Below are 15,169 nucleotides of genomic sequence, written 5' to 3' on the forward strand. Positions count from 1 at the left end.
TCCTCTAGCTTTAGCAAAAATGTTGTGAAATCGGAGTCTGGGGATCTATAAATAACAACAGTTAGAAGTTTAGCTCCGTTAAATTTAACTACACCTGCACAACATTCAAACACCTTTTCAGTGCAGTACTTTGAAACATCAGTTGACTCAAATGGGATGTCGTTTTTCACATACATGGCTACTCCCCCACACCGCAAAGAGCTCCTCGAAAAGCTGCCGCCAACCTGTATCCTGGTAAAGGAAGCCTCTGAATTATCTACTTATTTAAGAAGTGTTCAGATATACCAACAATTTCAGAGTCAACATCTATAAGCAGTTCACTAGCTTTATCTCTAATACCTTGTATATTTTGATGAAATACACTAATTCCCTCATTACTCGGATACCTAAGCTTTGTCAAAAGTGATTCCCTTGTTAGAGAGACTTCCGTTAAGCAGGAATACCTATCAGCTGACTTCAATCTAAAAAAGGTGCAGCTCTAACACCCACTACTGCAGGAATTTTCCCATGAGTGATCTCACCAACCCCACCTATGCTGTCACCTATAAGCTTTGCCAACCTCCCCTTCCCATACCTGTTGAGGTGCAGGCCATGTCTAGTGAAACCTGTCCTGCTGATAGACTCCACCGACATCACTGAAATGTGGCCCATGCTTTCTGTCATCAGCGCACCCCCAAGTCTCATGTTATTACGCCTGACGCTGAAACAGTTCCACGAAATGCACATTCATGTTGCCGGTCTGAGTGGCTATCTTTTCCAGGTCACCATCTATGTTATACTTCCCATCCCTATCAATACTATTACCAGCCCCACCCACAATCACTACCTGATCCTCTTTAGTAAAATCCCTACATAACCCCCCTATGTTAACAGTCACCTGAGCCAACCCTGCATTAGGCTTCACAATGCTGGTGACCTGGTACTCACTGCCCAGCACTTCCTGCAACTGCTGACCTACACCTCTGCCATGAGAACAACCTAACAGCAGAACCTCCTTCTTCCTCTTTGACCTTGCAACTGTTCTAGGCACAGTAACTACTGAGGTCTGCTACATACTTCCTACATCTACAGCTACTAGAGATTCCTCTCCACTAGACTCTGACAGTTGGTCATATCTATTGTAAACACCAGTAGTAAAACTATCTGAAAATTATTTCATAATTCAAGTTCTACTGTTGATGTATACACAAATATAAATTCTATACTAATTATAAACATTTGGAAGACAAAATGCTAGTAATCTATTTGGCTCTATTCTAAAACATAATACCAAAGTCAGTCCTTCATTAATTCTATAGTAATTAACAGTTTTGTCAAAAGTATTGTTTGCGTAACTATAATTGTTAATTTCATGATTTAAACAAATAATTCAGCCTAACTGTTAAAAAAATCCATTTTTCGATGTAGTCAGTTAATTTAATGAGTTAAGTTTTGATTGTAATTTCTGTAAATTTAACTTCAAACAATGTGTAGTTTCAGCACCTATTATTGTGATGATATATAAGGGCCCGATTTTTGGTCACGAGACAGTCATATATAACTGTGTGTTACTGGGGGGTTGTGTAAACAGTGAAAGTAAAAGACTGGGCAACGCAGCTTCTTGACTGCAATTGTCTCTTTCATGGTCATGGTCATGGTCAGTGGCCCAAAACCTTATATTTTGTTTGTTTATCAACCAAGCATCATCAGAGAACCAGACATTGTGCAGGGATCCTTCTGCTTCCTCCTGCATTAACTAAGCAGCAAAATTATGCCTATCTTCTTTCTGCTGATCAATAACAAATCTAAATTCCATACAGGTACGCACGGAAAATGCAAAATTGTACATTTTGGCAGCCGATGGATGAATGTGTGATGCTGCAGTCTAATTTCTCTTGCAGATGACAAGGGTAATAAACAGGGGACTTGTCGACATCAGGGCATAAAATCTTTACGAATTTCATTCCAAGTACTCAATTGGACAGTAACTATGCCATGCAGACAGGCACATGAACAATATATGCCAATATCAGCATTTGTGAGAAGACGTGTAGTTGTGGCGAAACAAGCCAGTTGGAGTATTTGGAAAATCACTCAATAACTAAATGGGAGCAATGCCACTATTCGACAATGTTGGCAGGAATGGGTGAACGATGGCCAAATACAGCATCAAGAAAGAAGTGGCTCTAGGCACTATGGGACTTAACATCTGAGGTCATCAGTCCCCTAGAACTACTTAAACCTAACTAACCTAAGGACATCCCACACATCCATGCCAGAGGCAGGATTCGAACCTGCAACCATAGTGGTCGTGTGGTTCCAGACTGAAGTGCCTAGAACCGCTCAGCCACACCGTCAGGCAAGAAAGAAGTGGTCGACCTAGAGAGATGACAGAAACTGAGGTCTGAGCAGTCATCAGAGAGGTGCTCACAGCCCTGGATTCATCACTATCATCGATCTGACATGCAACTGGTGCTTCAGTGACCACAAGGGCTGTTAATACGTCACACAAAGGGGGATGAGCCCACGGTGCCCCTTGCACCAACTACAACTGTGCTCTGTACACCAACAAGCCCATTTGCAGTCGTGTATGGTACATTTAACCTGGAATCTCATTGACTAGAGTAAAACTGTCTTCAGCGACGAGTCTCGATGGTCAGCGACATCTCTGCAGGTGCCCCAAGCAGCAGTGGGGTACCATCCTGACTGTCGCCTGCCATACGGCCCAACAACCAGAAGCGATGTTCTGGGGTGCCATTTAATTTCATAGCAGGACCTCTTTTATTGTCATCTGTGGCACCCTTACACCACAGGGTAATGTTGGTGATATTCTACGATCCTTTTTGTTGCCCTTCAAGGGAAGCTATCCTGGGCTTACATTTCAGCTAGACAATGTTCACAAGAGTTTCTACAGCTGATCTCCTTGCTTACCAAACCCTACCTTGGCCAGCAAGGTCACAGGATCTCTCCCCAATTGAGAACGTTTAGAGTGTTATGGGCAGGGCCCATCAACCTGGTTGGCATTTTGACAATCTAAAGGGTGAATTGGACAGAATTTGACACAATATTGCTCATGAGATCATCCAACACCTTTGCCAATCAATGTCAAGCATGACACAAGGTGATGGTCATGTTCATGTGTGGACATGCTGGGGTGAACAGTACCTGCCAAGTCATCCAGGAAACTGACAGATTCGGTCAGGATTCTGTAATAGTGTAGGAAGGCCATGGCCCCACAATCAATTACAGGCCCTGGACCAAGGGTCAGAGTCTGACCCCCTACCCCTACCCCTACCCCCATTTTACAATTGTGTGTTACATTATAAGTGCATTGTCATTTCTTACCCATGCCTTTTTTAAGAATATAATTTAACCTGAAAGTACAGGGTATAATTATAGTAACTATTTTATAAGTCCAAACTAAACTGAATTTATAAAATTATTTTATTTAAAAATCGGTGCACCAAATATATCCAACACCATAAGATTAAAACGAAAACAGCTACAAAAAACTAAAATTATTATCAATGTCAGTCATAGACAATGGCTACAAAATAAGACTTCTTAATAATAGTCTTCTGAGCTTTCTTCTTACTATAATGATCGAATACATTGGAAAAGACAATTCTTGGCCCATTTATTCTCAGTTGCTAAATGGTTCAGACAACATTGGCCTGCTATGCTCCCTTTCCTTATTTATTATGAGTTCGCCAGTTTACTAAATGACCTTTCAGCCATAGACACTTCTCCTGGAATTGTGCTAAAAAGTCGAATTGCAGTACACAGATTCAAAAAAATTGCTTGAAGGTTTTTCTTGTCTTTGGAGTTGGGAAGTTTCATTCAGTCCTTTTACGATTGGGAGACTGTACTATAGATGCTCTTCATGTGCAGAATTTTATCAACTAAACTGTCTGAATCTGCTACGTCTGAAGGATAAGAGACAAGATTGGTGGGTTTAACTTTCAGTTCATAATTTTCCATGTCCATGAAATACAAAACTGGTGAAAACAGATCACAAATGTGTTCACTGCTCAGCCAAATAGTGTTGTCAAGTCTGCCATGACAAAATCCAAAACAGGAAGGACAACTGAAGATTTGAATTCATTTGATGCTGCCAGCTAAAGAGGCTCTCGCATCTTTTCATCCACATTGGATTTTCTTTTGATAACAAACCCTGGTGAAATGCCGACTGCCCTGGCAACTACTTCTGCTTCATTCAAAATAGTTTTCCGTGAATCTTGTAGCACCTGCATCTCATTAAGTCACCTACTTTGAGGGAAATTTCTTTGTTCTGTATAATGACATTTTTGTGATCAATAGAAATCAAGATCTTGTCAAAACAATGACATCAGGAGGCCTTTCAAAGATCCAAAGTACTTCTAGAGTCCCAAAACAGTATTTCTTGCTGGTGGAGTTAATGTGGGTACCTTATCCAGAAGGGACAGGTCTAAAACTTTGAGATTCAAAGCATAGTGCTTCAAAATTGAACACGGCTGCTAGAGAACAAAGAATAAAAACTGCCAACCCTTCCGAAAAAAAATTTCAAATCATCATAATTCAGTTCAGTAGCAATGACACCAAATCTGTTCAGAGAGTGTGCTCAGCAGAGATAAAAAATGGCAGACTTGATTTTGCAAGTATTCTCGATTGGACACACCAGTGTGTCTCACACATTGGAGCCGTTGTCAGACCTCTGAGCATGACAATCTGCAAGCGGTAATCCATGAGCTTTTAATGTGGACAGTATTTCATCAGTCATGGTCTCGCCTGTTTTCCCACTAATATTCACAAATTCAATAAATCTGTCACAAACTTCGAATGACTTTTTTTTATATATATTTTGAAATACATAATTCATAATGTGTACATTCTCCTCGTGGTGGGGAAATGCCAGGAGTTGCATCAACAACAATTCCATAGATGACAGACTCTTCTCTCTGATGTAAAATGGTTTTCAATAGTTTTTTCCATGTAAAGAAATACATTCAATCTACAAATACCAATATAGATAGTGAACTTGGTCTATCATAGTTTTGTTCATCTGTTAGTTTTCTTGTACTCTGGCCAGATGTTCATAAGTTACTCCATCATAATTTCCAATCAATTCCAATACTCAAAAACTTTCTGTTGTGAACCTCACCACTCTAACCTTTTTTGCTCTTGGAAAGCTAAACCTCGTATACTTAAGAACAAATTTGTCTCCAGAATTCTTTGAGTAATAGCTCTCCATGTTGTTGCTTCACAATCGTGTCCTCTCAATGAAGTTTGAAGAGTTTTCCATTCTAAGTAGTTTTTGCTTCCCAGAGCTTTTTTCATGCCTTGGTAACAACCTGTAAAACAGGAGACCTGGGTTTGAATCCCAGTATGGCACTAATTTTCAACTCTCCTAATTGATTTCAATCAATGCCTGCTTGCAGTCAAGGTCTGTAAGTCCTTTTTGCCTTAATTCATAATGACTGCTGGATCTAAAATGGTGTCTGTTCTTTTGGACATGTCCAAAAAAACAGACATCAATTGTAGGGTGTTTTTTGTAGAAAATCCTGCTTTTGCAAGTTTACTCTGACTTAACTTAAAAATGCTGTAAGTACACAATGAATGCTGTTTTTTGACTCACTCCACTTAACCATTCATGTAGAAATTATTTATATGTTCTGTTGTTGGCTGTGTTCATGTACAGCAACGTCTCATAGAAATGTTACCCTGAAAGATCAGTTGGAAAAAGACTTTGATGTGTTCTGAAAAGCTGAGAAACCAGCCCAAGATGATACTATTTCCTGTTGACGTTTACCACTCATCACTGGAGGCCAAGTACAAAGATCGTCCAAACTACAATTGTTGTTACCAATGGTCATACCAAGACCTGGATTATCACATGTTTCATTAGTTTCTTAGCATTCAGTAAGAGAATCTCTGTTGTTTTTTTGTTTCCTCGGCTTCAGTTAGCTGTTCAGAAGCCACAGTATCTTATTCTTGTGTGATTTGTTTTACACCTTTTTGGTCTGAAAACAAATGCACAACAGAGCATGAAGGTTGTCTTTCTAGGACTCTTGTAGGCAGAACTTCTTTTAACTCTTCTTTTTCATTGCACTTAAAAATCTTGTAATTGTCTGACAACCTACTCTCTCTAATCTGTCATTTTGCAGCTTTCTTTTTAAAGCTCCAGATTTAGGTTTATAGCTCGATAGCTTTTTGTTGTTCTGTTATGTAATCTGAAATGAAACACTACATTTGGGCTTAAATACAGTATATTTCTCAAATTGGATCATTAGCAGAGATTAAGCTTACCCTGTCTTATCTTGTTCAAGAATATTTTCACATAAACAAAACTGTATCAAAACAAGCACTTTTATACACGATAGCATTATGTGAAACTTAAATGAATAAATGTCATCACTCTCAGTAGCAGGAGACAAAACTGATGGAATTCAACACAAAGCTCACATGATGCTGACAGGTTGATTGGGAGTGATAAGTGATGTGATGCATCAGTTGTTAGAGCACAGAGGAAGAGGGAGAAAGCTAGACAAAAAACAGCAAAGGCAAGAGGGGTGGTTGGAGAAAGGGGAGAGGGCGTGGGGTGGTGCTGAGCCTTAAGGCCTGGCCAGACAGAATGTACCTACCAGATCTGCTCCTGCCATAGCAGATGGCTGGTGTGTTCAGCAGCAAGGGATGCCACACAGGCAGAGTGGCTAGCAGCAGTGACTGCTGTTGCTGTTTCAGCTATCACACTCAGGAAGCAGCCAAAACATCATGTGGCAAGACAGAGCTGTCTCCAGCCACTGCTGGCAGATGGTAGTAAAATGCGCCAGCAGTTGCACACAGCGGGCCTACATGATAGGGGCCTCAAACAGTGGTGGTTCTGAATTTCTCCTCATGCACAATAATGCCAGGGCCCATGTGGCAAGCATCACTATCAATCCCTTGTGAAACCTGGACATTGAAGTAATGGAATGGCCTGCAGTGAGTCCCGAACTAAGGCCCATTGAGCATGTGTGAGACATGCTTGACAGACATGTTTGTGGTCATCCCTTCCCACTGCACATTCTGCAAAGAACTCTCAAGAGCTCTCATTGAAGAATGGGAATGGATACCATGGGGGTGACCTCCATAGACTTATATGCAGTGTGCCACATAAATGTCAGACAGGAATAAACACTCATGGAAAGCGCACACATGTTATTAAGCTCGCAAAGCCCAATTAAAAGCAACCTTTATGACAGGGTAAATGGTTCTTCCCACTTTATTGGAAATTTTTGCGAAGTTCCTATGGGACCAAACTGCTGAGGTCATCAGTTCCTACACTTACACACTACTTAATCTAACTTACCCTAAGGACAACACACACACCCATGCCAGAGGGAAAACTCTAATCTCCGAGGAGTGCAGCCGCGCGAACCGTGGCAAGACGCTATCCCGCATGGCCTCACTTTTTTTGACACCTCTCAGACATTTCAGTTCTTGTTATGTAAATCAATGAGATGTAATATTTTGTTGTTTACTTAGTTTGTGAAAAATAAAGGTATGATTTCGTAACATATCCAGTTCTCAATTCATGTTCTCCTAATTCTTTTGAGCAAGATGGCGCCAAATGAAACTTTGTTCTGTAACGATGTCTCAGTTTCCTTAAAAAGTGATAGTGACGTGTGTAAAATCTGCGTAAAAAAGGTAAAGAGAGGTATACTATGCATCCGGTGCAGGTCGTGGTATCACGACAAATGTGTTAAAGTGAATCTAAAATATATAAAAGACGAACATGACTGGACATGCCGTCAGTGCGTTGTGAGTGTCACGAAAAACGAGGCAATGGACACGATAAAATCAAAAGAAAAAATAATAAGTGTGCTTACAGAGGATTTAATGACTATAAATACGAAATATGAAGAACTTCGGCAGAAATATCAAGAACTGGAAACGAAATACAAAGAGATAGAGCGAGATCATCGTCTAGCACAAGACAGTGTTGTTAACCGTCGTTCTGCGCAAAAAACGTGGCGTTTGCCGAAAAAAACAAACAAACAGGCAGTGAGTACAGTTCCGGCGATACCGCTAGCAAATAAATTCGCAACACTAGACGAAGACTGTGATAAGACAAAGAACAATGACGAACAAAAATCAGTGACGAAACTTCCAATCGAGTGCGCAGCCAAGAAAACATCTAATACGAAAAATAAACCAGTAAACCTCAAACGACGAGTTGTTGTACTTGGTGATAGCCACGCCAAGAAAATTGCCGAAAAAATAAATGAGTACAGTACGTTATTCACGGCAACAGGTATGACGAAACCCAGTGCACCTTTGACTGAGATAATTAAGAGCAGCAACTCACTTAATGAGCCATCTAAGACTGATGCCGTCATAATCATGGGTGGAAGTAATGATGTATACAGAAATGAGAGTAAACATGCGACCCAGTGTTTAAAAACTACATTACTTGATCTGAAAGTTCCGAACATCATAGTTACTAGTTTGCCTCACAGATACGACCTGCAAGACAATTCCATCGTAAATCTGGAGCTTGCAAAAGTAAACAGACAATTCTACAAAATATGCAAGTCCCAACAAAATGTAACATTTCTTGATCTTCCAGATGCAAGAGATTTGTTTACGAAACATGGACTACATTATAATAACGCTGGCAAGTCATACGTTGGCAAAATGCTAGCGAAATTAATACAAAAAGACGACGGCGTTGCAAGAAAACCAATTGCTGTGCAACCAGTTTCGACCAAGGAAATGGATAAACGAGAAAACAATTTCAAAATCGCAGCCACAGCGCCAGCTCAAACAGGAACATCACGTCCAGAAGATGAGAAGGTGCCAGAACCAGCCTCAGAACATACAGCAAAGACTGAAATTATTGCCAAGAAAACTGTACCTACTCATCATCCAGATGCTCACACACAGGGAAACTGATGAAGGGGGCCAGTTCTATCCGAATTTGGCCCAATACAACGAATCCAGAACAAGTAGTCAACACTCAGGTGGACGTTCCGTTACTTTATAGTCAAATTAGTTTTACAGACCCTCTACCTAATAATATATGCAGTAGTAATTTCGTTATGCACTTGAACATAAGAGGTCTGTCTGAAGGAATGATCAGGAAGCTTTATGATATAGAAATTTTGCTAGAAAGTGTGAAACAATCTGTGAAAGTAATATGCCTTAATGAACATTGGCTAAAATCTGAAAATATCAGTCTCCTAAATAAACTTACAGGTTATAAACTGGCTACCAGCTTTTGTAGGACCAATGGGTATGGAGGCTCTTGCATATTAGTTCATTCCACGGTAGACTATGATATCAGACAGAATTTTAGCCATCTGAATGAAGAAGGCACATTTGAAAGTTGTTGTATAGAACTTAAAGAGTATAACACACTAATTATCAGCATATATCGCACCCCTGGGTACCATATAAGCTCTGTATTCTTAGATAAGTTTGATACATTGCTACATAAATTAAAATGTGAGAAACTGTACAAGAAAGTGGTTATATGCGCTGACTTCAACATAGATGTAAGGACTGATGACAAATGTTCTTCGCACTTAAAGAACCTGGTAGCCACAAATGGGCTAAATCTCAATTTCGATCAGTATACAAGAATTACAGCAAGCTCTGCAACATGTATTGACAATATTGTAAGTAGTTATAATTATTATGTAAAAGAAAAATTTCTTCTAGATTTAGGAGTATCAGACCATAAAGCACTATTTGTATCACTACCGAAGCAAAATTCAGTCTGCACAACAAAAAGATGTAGGAATTTCAGTCAAGAAAATGTGGAAGTATTTTGCAAAAAACTAAGCCAAACCAAGTGGACAGTCAGCAAACACACTTCCACAAGTGACAATTACAATAACTTTTTAACTGAATTCTTGGGTGTATTCAATGAATGCTTCCCTTTTGTAACAGTGAGGACCAGGTCCCAAAAAAGTAGATCCTGGGTAACAAAAGGAATTAGAGTGTCTAGTGCTACTAAGAGGAAACTGCATATGGAGGCAAAAATAAATCGAAGCCCTCAATTTCTTAAGTATGTAAGCACATACAAAAAAACATTTGACAAAATAGTTAAACTAACAAAACGTACTGCAAATAACGACTTCATTACAAATGCAAAAAACAAATCAAAAGCTGTTTGGTCTGTTATAAGAAGTGAAGTTGGCAGTGAGGCTGAGAGAAAATGCCCTTCTAAAATAGTGATTAATGGTAGAGCTGTTACAGAACCCAGTGCCATTTGTGAATCATTCAATGACTTTTTCATAAATTGTAACAAATTTGGTGACTGTTCACCACCAAATACAAAGCCCAATATGACAGATAGCAATTGCACATGTTTTAAGTTTTCTCATGTTTCCATCTCAGATGTCATCAAAATCATAATGTCCCTAAAAAATTCAAAATCTGCGGGGTGGGATGAGGTCCCCACTGAAATAATAAAAATAGTCCGTCACAGTATTGCATATCCACTCTCTTTCATAATCAACCAATCATTTGATGAGGGATGTTTCCCAGATCGATTAAAATATGCAGAAGTTCGGCCCATACACAAAAAAGGCAAACAAGATGAATTGGGCAACTATAGGCCAATCTCACTGTTACGAATTTTCTCAAAAATATTTGAAAGAGCTGCATGTGATCAGATTGAAAATCACAATTCATCTAACAGCATTATCTTAGGCAATCAATATGGTTTCAGAAAAGGCCGCAGCACAATCCATGCAATAAATGAATTAGTCACAAAAGTCAGCAGATGTCTTGACGATAGAATGTGTGTGTCAGGCATCTTCTGTGACCTGTCCAAAGCCTTCGACACAGTAAATCATGACTTGCTTCTCCAAAAATTGGCACGCTATGGTTTTCAAGGCAAATCTCTTAGCTGGATGTCATCATACTTGGCAAACAGAAAACAAAGAGTACTTATTAACATCAACAGCAAGAAATTTCTCTCTGGCTGGAAAAACACTCAATTAGGTGTTCCACAAGGCTCAATATTAGGGCCACTGCTTTTTCTATATTATATTAATGATATGCCATGTCAGGTCCAGTCTGATACTATCCTCTATGCAGATGACTCAACAGCTGTAGTCTGTTGTAAAAATGAGGTAGACCTAATTCGTCATATTGAACAAACACTTGGGGAAGTGGAGGCATGGGTCAAAAACAATAACTTGACATTAAATTTTACGAAAACAGAAATTGTTCATTTTACCACAAAACAATCTGCACAGTCTATAAGTGAAATAAGGTATATGGACAAAAATTAGAGACTGCAGACTGTGTCAAATTCCTTGGCGTGTTAGTCAATAAAAACCTGTTATGGAGTCGCCATGTGGATAACATACTGGGTCGACTGAATAGCCTTGTATATATTATGAATATCTTGTATAGTATTACTGATTTAGCTGTAAGAAAAACTGTATATAATGCATATTTTGTTTCAGTCATTAGGTATAGTATAATTTTCTGGGTGTCTGAAAAAACAAATTTACTTAGAGCTTTTAGACTACAAAAAAGAATCATCCGAGCAATGGTGGGAGCAAAACCAAAGCAACACTGCAAACCTTTATTTGTAAAACTGGATCTAATGAGCATTCCAAGCATATACATCTATGAAACTCTCACTTTCATGAAAAGAAACCCACAACTTTTTGAGGGCAACTTCTTCTTGCATCAATATGATACAAGACATAAAATGAGCTACATGTTACCTACCCACCGTTTAAAATCATATGAAAAAACCCCATACTATATGGGCATGAAATTTGTAAATAAAATATGGAAAGATATGAATGACCCAAATATAAAAGGCACCAAAAGAGACCTGGAAAAATATCTGAAAGATAAATGTTACTATAGTGTAGAAGATTTCATGAATGGTAACAATGCATTATAATTGTAATTAAAATACCTCTTTGAAGATGTTACACCATGTATATTATTAGTTTATTGTCTATTTTTAGTATTGTTATATATAGTGTAAAAACTTACAAGTCACCTATGTCACAATCTTTGATTGTATAAGGCATGTTATGTGATAATAAAAATTGAATTGAATTGAATTGAACTGTGTATGAAAGCTCATGGAACCAGATTATACATCCAAATTGGGAATTCCCTAACTGTTAAGTATGGCAGCTGTATTCAAGCATTTATAATCCTTTATATTAATTTTGCCAAGTTTTTTATTAGTTGCTCAATGAAGGCTATCATCCAGTCCAGAAAAATTAGGCTTATGAAAGTATAATAATAAACTTGAGAATCAAACAAGTGTTATGGCTGGTCCCAAACTTCAATTATGAATATCTCTTAAGTTAATTAGTTTCCAGCAAATCAAAACAAGTTCCCAGGAAGAGTGGAATGAGTGCTTTCTACATCAGATTCCGTATATTAGCTCAGTCTAAATTTCCTGTCTTGTATAGTAGTAATGTTTTCAGTTGCTAGTAACTTTTTAATTAATATGATCTACAGCAAAACTAATTACACTGAAAGGAAAAGCCAAAATACTCACAGTATACGTAATCATGTCCAGCTGAAATATAAATGGAAAAAAATTAATTATTTGGCAAGATTGAACTATTCACAAGTGGTATCAGTTCCAGCTTGCTTTTTTATAAGCTTTCTTGTGTTTCAGTGTAACACACCTCAGGGAGCCCAGGCAGCATTGGGGTTTGGTGAACAATGGGCTGGCCAACATCATTAGTCTGCTACCATTAACTATTTACTTGCATCAGAAACCACCATTAAGGCAGAGATTTCACGGGGTGCAGTTACTGGCTTATTTGTGCAAATTTGAGGACAGTTAAACAGTCAATACCTCGCCATCAACTTGAGCTATTCTGAGGTGGTGAACAATTATTGAGATGAAATAGTTAACTGCGACAGATCTCAATTTCATTTTGCACACCCAGGCTTGCTGATGTATGTAGGACTCTTTGCGTCAAGATTCTTTTCCTAAGGTACTGCTGTAAACTTCATATAACCCAAAGATCTGGCTGCAAGCAATCACAATAGCAGCTTGGGTTGGCAGCAAAGGAGTATTAAAACCAAACAGTCTTTGTATTGTGACATGCATTTCTTGCAATAAAGGATCACCACCTACATACAATTTTATCTGTAAGAACCTGTAGAAGTAAAAAAACAACAACAACAACACACAAGTTCTTGTTTATTACGAGATACGGCTTATGGAAAGCAAAGGATTACGTCCTCCTCAACTGTGAGTGATTCATCAGCAGAGACTGGAACAGCTCGTGTGTTGTTGCATTCTCATATCTCAGATCATCAGGATGAGAGAGTCCACAAAGCTGTCAGTAACATAGTGTGGACACGACGGCTGTTCCACACGACGGCTGTTCCACACGTCTACAGGGCCACCATCTCGAAGCACCAAGTGCTAGTCAGGAATCTTGATTTCTCTAAGACTACAACAGAATGGACCTGTGTATGCCAAGTGTTCTTTTCTCAGTCTGTAGCTGAACTGAACTCACTCTTATAGTGTTCTCATGCACTTTGTCTTCTTTTCCATGGTGTACTCTTATAGGTTAATCCATTGTATGTTCTCCAGATAATGGAGTGTGGTGTTACAAACCTAAACACACTGCAATAATTGTTGGAAGGATGCAGGCCAGAGGAGGGAACATTGTAGTCTCGAGGAATGTTTTCAAGGCATTCCCTGAGTAATATCGTCATTCTGGAAGGCATATTGATCAACGTAAGTGTGGTGTCACCACCAGACACCACACTTGCTAGGTGGTAGCTTTTAAATCGGCCACGGTCCGTTAGTATACGTCGGACCCGCGTGTCGCCACTAACAGTGATTGCAGACTGAGCGCCGCCACATGGCGAGTCTAGAGAGACTTCCTAGCACTCGCCCCAGTTGTACAACCAACTTTGCTAACGATGGTTCACTGACAAAATACACTCTCATTTGCCGAGACAATAGTTAGCATAGCCTTCAGCTACGTCATTTGCTACGACCTAGCGAGGCGCCATTACCAGTTACTATTGATACTGTGAATCATGTACGGTCAAGAGCGACGTTCACCATTAATGGATTAAAGTTAAGTATTCCACCAGCTACGTCCGTTTTTTCTAATTCTAATTCCCTTGTCCTGTTCCAGACCTCACGCCAGCCTGCGTGAGCTAAAATGCGTGCCTTTCGGCTTCCTCTAGTAACACAACAGTAAGTATGGATCTGTCCTTGGGGACCATGTCTATCATTATAGGCAGTCTGTTTTGTCCCAGTACAATGGTATCTAACAGAAGGACAATCCAATGTGTCACACTACTCACAGTGGATGTGTGGTTCGAAGAGAACCAGGATGAGTTTCTCGTACTCCTCTGGCCACCAAACTCGCTGGATTTAAACCAAATTGAGATTCTGTGAGATCCCCTTGACCAGGGTGTTCGCACCCTGGATCATCAGCTGAGAGACCTAGTGCAGATAGCCACGGCACTGGAGTCAGCACAGCTTCACATTGCTGTTGGTAACATCCAGAACCTCACTGATTCTCATCCTGCAAGTCTAGCAGCAGCCCGCAAAGCAAAAGGTGGTTGTTCAGGCTTTTGACCGGTGACTTGACGGTGTAGAATCACTTGTGTATTAAGTTACTTCACTCCTACATTTGATGCCCCCCCCCCCCCCCCCAATTACACACACACACACACACACACACACACACACACACACACACACTCTCTCTCTCTCTCTCTCTCTCTCTCTCTCTCTCTCTTCTACCCTGGAAAAACAGAATTGGCAAACAGCTGAGTGCACATGGACAAGATGTTGAGTAGTGCATTTGACTATGGCAAGTTTATTGGCAGCTGAACACATGTGGTACTCCATCTCTGGGGTCAGGCTTTATAGTATTATCATGTCAAGAATGCACTGCAAGTACCTCGATATGGAGAAAAACCAGCAGAGTACAATGGTGTGTTCAACATGTTGACAATAGAGGTACTATTTGCTGTAGTAAATTGTAATGGCACAGATGGGTCATGAAACATTGAAAATCTTCCAGGATTTTCATCTGGATGAGCCTGTATCACTGGTGCAATATTTTGTTGACCTACCTCACTGACATCATCAGGTGATACTGTTGTAGAAGCTGCTTTCTTTTCATACCCTCAGTATCCAATCCCTGTGGTCCAGCCATCTGTGCATGGTCATACTGGGTGGCACAGACAATGT

The sequence above is a fragment of the Schistocerca serialis genome, chromosome 3 (assembly GCF_023864345.2).
Source record: "Schistocerca serialis cubense isolate TAMUIC-IGC-003099 chromosome 3, iqSchSeri2.2, whole genome shotgun sequence".
Classification (NCBI taxonomy): Eukaryota; Metazoa; Arthropoda; class Insecta; order Orthoptera; family Acrididae; genus Schistocerca; species Schistocerca serialis.